Genomic DNA, 7,537 nt, shown 5'->3' with positions numbered 1-7,537 from the left:
CACTGAAGTTAGTAAAAGTCCCCACAATGGTAGAAAAAACAAATGTGTGTGCATGTGTGCGCGTATGTGTTGGAGTGCTGCAGTCACACTCACCAGAAATGAATGGCACAGATACACTCCTCATTCTTCCTCACTGAACTATGAATGGAACGCAGAGAAACAGAGAGAGAGAATGAGAGACACTGAGGCAAAGTGTCTTTTATATAAAGTCAAAGGGAAAATAATGTGGGCAGTGAGAGCTTTGTGGTTGTACTATTTCAAACATACACACACACATACAGAGAGAGACTTCAGAAGCTATATTAGTAACGGAATGGTTACATAGTAAGATATTGATCTTAGAATGAACTTTATTCGATTCAAAGTAATAATAGATATGGCCTTTTAAAAGGACAAGACCACTTAAAATGTCAAGTCAGCTTTTGACACGATTCACTGCATTTGTGAGGACATTTTATTACTTAGATAAATGAGGATGAGGATGTCTTTTATTGTTTTTAAAAGAAAGATAATCATAATTAGACTAACAAACCAAATCCTGAACTACACCCTAAAAGGCAAACTTAATTTTGTTTTTATTTGTGAATCTTTTTTTTTTTTTTTTTTACCTTTAAGGACTTCCATTGGAGAGTGGTTTATTTATTTAATGATATTTAATAAAAAAAAATAAAAAATAAAAATAAAAAAAATAATATATATATATATATATATATATATATATATATATATATATATATATATATATATATATATATATATATATGTTGATTTTAAGTAATTAATTTTAATGTATTTATTAATTTATGCAGTTTTAGCAGACTACTAGGCATATTTTTGCCCCCACAAAACCACAAACACACAAAATTATCAGTTCAAAATAACAGCCAACAGTTTGTCCCAAACAAGGATAGCTTTATAATGAACTTTGGCATTTTGAAAGTTTTATTTCAGAAATTTAACAGCTAAATCAGTTTTGCTCTTTGACTTTGATGGTCTCTTTCCATTGTGGGGTTCAGCGTGTGGGTTTTGATTGACAGGTTGCTGTGGTGGTGATGACGGCATTTAGATTAAAAATTTAGATACAGATCACACGCACACATATATGTTCAAGCACAGACATGTAAATCCACACACACTCGCACATACATGCACCTAACCGTCACACTCCCACCAGGATACAGGGTGTATGTCCTCTCAGCTGTCTGGGGGGAGGGAAAGAGACAGGTGTACATGCTATTAAATGTGAACTTGTCATTAATATAGATCAAGAAACCAGCATCTGAAAGAAACAATAAGACAGACAATGAAAAAGAGAGTGAAAGAATTAGACTACCGCAGATATGCTCTCTTAGAGTTTGAGACTGTGGTAATTAGACAGTGGAAAACACACACACATACACACACACACACACACGAGAGAGAGAGAGAGACATATGCAAGGTGCCTGTGAGTCTTAAACATAATCTCCTGGATTTATGATAAAACCCTGCAGGCTGATATTACAAAGGCCCACCGGGAGGGCCCCTCTCTGCTAAAAAAGAGGTGACAGCAAAATATAATATATATATATATATACACATTTAAGTTTAGGCCTATATTTTGATATATAGGCCTAAACTCAAATGTACTTTCAACGGCAGTAAAGTTTAAAGGCAAAAAAGTTTAGGACAAAAATGCTGAAGATGTGTTCATGTTGAGCTGAGGTACTTACGGTTTTGTGGCCTAAACTATAAGGCCATCTGCTGGTCAATGCCAGTAAGACAATCCTAAAAACTAGATTTTAAAAATAAAAAAATGATGTCACTCGACACTTTTAAGCATTTACTAAGGTGTTCTGTGCTGGTTTTAGCATGTTGCTCGGTGGTTGCTTATTCAAGTCAAAAGAATCCACCAATTGCCCTAAATTATATTTTGATCTCGGTTCCTCCTTCAGTGCAAGCAGGCTATATATGATTTTTTTGGCGTCCTCCAGGCAAAAAAACGTAATTACTTAAAGGATTAGTCCACTTTCAAATTAAAATTTTCTGATAATTAACTCACCCTCATGTCATCCAAGATGTTCATGTCTTTTTTTTTTTTTTTTTTTTCAGTCGAAAAGAAATGAAGGTTTTTGATGAAAACATTCCAGGATTTTTCTCCTTGTAGTTGACTTCAATGGAGACCAAACGGTTGAAGGTCAAAATTACACAATTACAAAGTTTCATTGCAGCTTCAAAACATTCTACACGATCCCAGATGTGGAATAAGGGTTTTATCTAGAGAAACCATAGCTCATTTTTCTAATATATATACATACACACATATTATATATATATATATATATATATATATATATATATATATATATTAGGGCTAACCTATATATCGCATACGATTGTCACACGCATTTCGTCAGTAAAGCCGGTTCCCAGATTACCGCGAAATCGCCATCACCTGCTTTCAAACGGAGTGCCATTTAATAGACAGAACTGTAGATCACTGACAAGCTACGCAATATTGCGTTCATTTTCGCAGATGAATCGCCTTCGATAATGAACGCGATATTGCGTGGCTTGAACTAAATTGTCATATACAATATGCTAGTGCAAGTATATAACAATTAGTTCAAACTTTGACCTGTGGAGGGCAGTAATACACTTAGCAATGTCTACACTGCTGGAATTCAAATAGAGAAGAAGAAGAGAGCTAGTTCAAGATGAGCATTTATGGTTAAAACGTATAAAATTTTTACTTTTTTTTTTAGAAAATGAGCAATGGTTTCTCTAGATAAGACCCTTATTCCTCGTCTGGGATCACTGTAAACTAAAATTTTGACCTTCAACCATTTGGGCTCCATTGAAGTCCACTAATAATCCTGGAATGTTTTCATCAAAAACCTTAATTTCTTTTCGACTGAAGAAAGAAAGACATGAATATCTTGGACGACATGGGGGTGAGTAAATTATTAGGAAATTTTAATTTGAAAGTGAATTAATCCTTTAATGTAATAGCCTAAATATATTTGCTTTTGAAATTATCAAACATATACACATATTACACTGAATATTCTTGATGTAGGCTACTACGAACACCTTGAGATTGACTTTGGAATGAGATAATTAGACAATGAATGGAAACACCCAAGGCACAGAGAGAGAACCGCATTCAAGGTGCCATAAGTTGTTGCCTTTATGGATAAAACTTTACAAAGACCCCAATCAAATAGCTCATTAGCAGAGAATTTAGAGAGGCTAAGAAAAAGTTATAAATGAGATTATGGCAACCGAAATACATAAGTATAGATACAGAGACTAAATATAGACAACATTAACAATGGTAAAGTTGAAAAACAAGCGTTCTGAAGATACCTCTTTGTGTGTGGGTTACAGCACCACCTGCAGGACAAGTTAATGTCAGTACAGACATTATTTGAAAAGGTTTTGGAGTCAATTTTAAGCAACTTAAACTTAAATTAAAGCTACTTTTCTCTATGTGTAGAAAATCATCCCGACAGCTCAAAAATAGAAATCGTTATCAGGGTTATCAAAGTGTGTTTGGGTAAAGACAGGATTTGGAAGATTTTTTTGCAGTCTCTAATATAATTTTGTGAAGTTTAGCAAAAAAGTGTATCTAATAAAATACAAATTGATAAAACTGTTTTTAAGAATAAAGCTGCTGCAGATGATAAATATCGTGGCTGATATTTTTGTTAAGAATTTCCTATAGAATTACAGTTTGTTCCCTTAACAAGTTAAGCATGCAGTTATATACTGTTAAATTACCAGGTCCTAAAAATCACAGGATTACAAACCAAACTCAAAAACACAAGTTTGAGCTCTTTTAATTCAAAAATTCTTCTTTTCACAACAGAAAAAAAATGTAGAAATAAAAACAAATGAAAAAGTCTGGACGTGCAAGTGGCAGGTGTTCAATAAAACAATTTAAAAATTAATAATTTCAACAACAGTCCGGTATTTATACACAGCGTGAATGATTGCTGTTCCGTACGTTTACTTTGACAGCTAAAATAAAGACACTATATGTCCAATCAAACTACGATGTGCTGCTTTTTGACACACTAGTCACTGTGATAATATTTAACTTTGGTTCTTCAGATTAGGCCTCTAAACATGGAGAGGCTACAGCAAAGTGAAACAATTCCAGAGAAGGTAGTTTACATGGATTTTTGTAAAAAAAAAAATGCAGGAAAAATTACACAAGCCTCTTTTTTTTTTATCAGGAAGAAAATGGACAAAAAAGAACAAAGAAATTCTCCACACAATCAAGCTCAAAACATCACAATGCAATGTAAAAAAAAAAAAAAAACATCAACAGAAAGACATACAGATACAAAACATAGATGTTTCTTTAAAGAGGAGGACAAATAGACGCATTAAAGACGAAGTTCTGCATGACACCAGCTCCCGAGCTGGCGCTTTTACATCTGATTGGACAGGATAGACCTGCAGCCTGACCAATCAGACAACAGATACAACTCTGAGGTAGATCAAAGGCCAAGCTGACCTGGACATCTAAACACACAATCACACACAGACACACAGAAATCTGCTTAACTAACTGTATGACAGACAGATGAAAGGCTTGTTTACAACCATGCTATGAACCTGTGATCAAGTCTTCCCTCCATCCAACTGCTTAGAGATGTTCATGTGTCCACACCTACGAAAACTAGATTAAAGCTGAGAGCCAAGAATGACAAAAAAGACACAAACTACCATTCAGTTTGTCCAAAACCTATTGCAGTAGTCCATACTATTGTGTTCAATAGTAGGCAGAAAAGGTCTTTGGTGGAAAGTGTCATAGTTGCCTTGAAGTTATCAGTTTTTTAAATCATTTATTTATTAAATTATAATGATGAATCTTTTAATTACATTATTCAGAAATTCATTCATTTGCAAAATTGTTCTATCATACGTTTATAATCTGTTTTGCCACAAATGTAGGTTTCGTTAAATTTATTCAATACCATTACTGATATTTCAGGGATTTTGAGAGAGCTAAAAATACTTTTTTTTTCTTTTATCGACTTGCGAAACTAGTATTTGGTTACGTTTTTAGATTTCTTGCTTTCTACCTAAAAAACATTGCACTTCTGCCTTTTTTGTGAGCATCCAAAAAAATCCTGATGTGTTGTGTTAAAAAATGAAATAAATAAAACAAATGGCACTGAAACTAAAATCGCAATCATCCTGTGAACAGATGGAAAAATGTCAGCTTTCCCAAATCCACAATATCCCTTTTATTAGCCCCACCCACATACCTCAGCTAGCTTAACCCCACCCACTAATGCCCCTCCTCCCACAAAACCCCACCCACCCTCGTCTCAACATCCACTTCTACATCTACCGAAAGACTTTACACATGAATTCAATGGAAAGAAGACTCATCGACAACAGACACACAATCTCCGAAGCAAAACGTGTATGATTCAGAGCAACTTTAAAAAAGGAAACAGGAAAGCCATTGCTTTGAGAGACAGGAGTAAGGACCAATAGCCAGCAAGCATTGCATCAGTCATTCTAAACCCCACCCACCTTATTTAAAAGGTAAATATTCAAACTACTAAAAAAGGCAAAGAGTGGAAGACCAAAAAGCAAACAGAAACCTCTTCATTTCGACTGCAATCACAATTTTTTTTCTTTCGTCTGTTTGAGAAACAGTCCGTAAAAACATAATAAAAACCATATTTAAAAAAACATCATGCATCAAAGGTGTCATCACCATCATAATCACTCACTGTTTCACAGACATGGTCTGTGTTAAAAGTTCTTGGTAAAAAATAAGCATTTGCCATCTTCTCCTTCCTCTTTCTAGCAAAATAAAACTCTGCTCCCCTTTGTTGTCCATAGTTGATGTAATATTGCCTCGTCTTGATGTATTGGAGAAAATGTTTGCACAAGAGTTTTCTGAGGTTTCTTGTTGATTTCTTTTAGTAGATGATTAAATCATGGACAAATTTTCTGGAACCCGTGCATGAGCGTCACTTCCTCTCTGATGTCGCTTCCTTTGAGAGAAAGCAAACATTGTTACCGTGGCAACACTCAGCCGACTGTGTCTGGCTGTGACCTCAGATGATTAACCTGAAACAAAAAACAACACTAGTCAAATACTGAACACTATGAAAATGTAAGCGCTGTTCCAGCAGTAAAAGGATTCAATTCAATTGAATAGCTCAGGGGTAGGCAAGTTTGGTCCTAGAGAGCCGCTGTCCTTCTGAGTTTAGCTCCAACCTTAACCAAACACACCTGAACAAGTTAATCAAGCTCTTCAGGATTACTAAGGCTATTGGCAGCTGAAGGTTTTTTTCAGGGAAAAGGAATCGAATCAGCTGTTCGGAGCGCCAAAGTCACCTGATTTCAGGTCATCTGAATTCCGATTCGATACACTGATTCATTATGCTCCGAAGCTTCCTGAAGCAGTGTTTTGAAATCGGCCATCACTAAATAAGTCGTTATTTTGTTTTTTTTTGGCGCACCAAAAATATTCTTGTTGCTTCATTATATTAATATTGAACCACTCTACTCACATGAACTGATTTAAATATGTTTTTAGTACCTTAATGGATCTTGAGAGAGGAAGTGACATTACTCCCTATGGAGGCCTCACTGAGCCATTTCAACTAAAATATCTTAATTTGTGTTCCGAAGATTAACAAAGGTCTTATGGGTGTGGAACAGCATGAGGCTGAGTAATAAATGATAGAATTTTCATTTTTGGGTGAACTAACCCTTTAACTAACATGAACTAACCATGAACAATACATTTGTTATTGTATTTACTAATCTTTGTTAATGTTAGTTAATGAAATTAAAGTTGTTCATCGTTTCTTCATGTTAGTTCACAGTGTATTAACTAATGTTAACAAGATTTTAATAACATATTAGCAAATGTTGAAATTAACATGAACAAAGATTAATAAATGCTGTATAAGTGCAGTTCATTATTAGTTCACGTTAACTAATGTAGTTAACTAATGTTAACTAATGAACCTAATTGTAAAGTGTTACTATATTTATTAATATTTCTCCAACTGTCTTCGTCAGAAAGAAAAGTCATATACACCTACAATAGGATGGCTTGAGGGTGAGTAAAGCTTGCGCTTATTTTCATTTGAAAGTGAACTAATCCTTTAATGTGGACATAGTCTCAGCCTCAGACGTCACACCCATGGTTCCAGAAATGCATATGGAACACAAAACTGAACACACCTCAGCTGATTGGTTGAATTCTACAGGATTTGTTGCATTCTTTAACCGTCTGCTAGAGACAAAGCTGTTGTGACATCAAACTCCCTCATGGAAGATAAAAGCTGTCATGTTTACAACCATGACAATAAGTGCTTATCATGATCAACTACAGGAAGTATGTAAAGAATTTGAAGTTCTCGGCATAGACTCTTTAAAATATGTCCAGGAGTTTTACACACCAGTCTGTTATCATAGAAACACTGACTTTACATTTTCACACCCCTAAACATGACACTGAACAAAACAAACTGTGATTGATTGCTTTACATATCAGTCAGACGTCCTCTTGG

At 34.7% G+C, this 7,537-nt stretch overlaps 1 protein-coding gene across 5 annotated transcripts in view; it reads right to left on the bottom strand.

The window, feature by feature from the left end:
- Window positions 1-3,803: 3,803 nt before the first annotated feature.
- Window positions 3,804-7,537, bottom strand: part of rbms1a (RNA binding motif, single stranded interacting protein 1a) — a 45,301-nt gene continuing 41,567 nt past the window's right edge. For 4 of the 5 annotated variants that reach the window (XM_067388370.1, XM_067388368.1, XM_067388366.1 and 1 more), the window contains exon 14: window positions 3,804-6,080. The gene's annotated coding sequence lies outside the window, so the exon portion shown is untranslated. The remainder of the gene's footprint in view (window positions 6,081-7,537) is intronic. The other variant, XM_067388367.1, reaches the window with a different exon arrangement.

The sequence above is a fragment of the Chanodichthys erythropterus genome, chromosome 6 (assembly GCF_024489055.1).
Source record: "Chanodichthys erythropterus isolate Z2021 chromosome 6, ASM2448905v1, whole genome shotgun sequence".
NCBI classification, from domain to species: domain Eukaryota; kingdom Metazoa; phylum Chordata; class Actinopteri; order Cypriniformes; family Xenocyprididae; genus Chanodichthys; species Chanodichthys erythropterus.
Note: the sequence above shows the minus strand (reverse complement) of the source record. Positions and strands in the feature narration are given on the sequence as shown.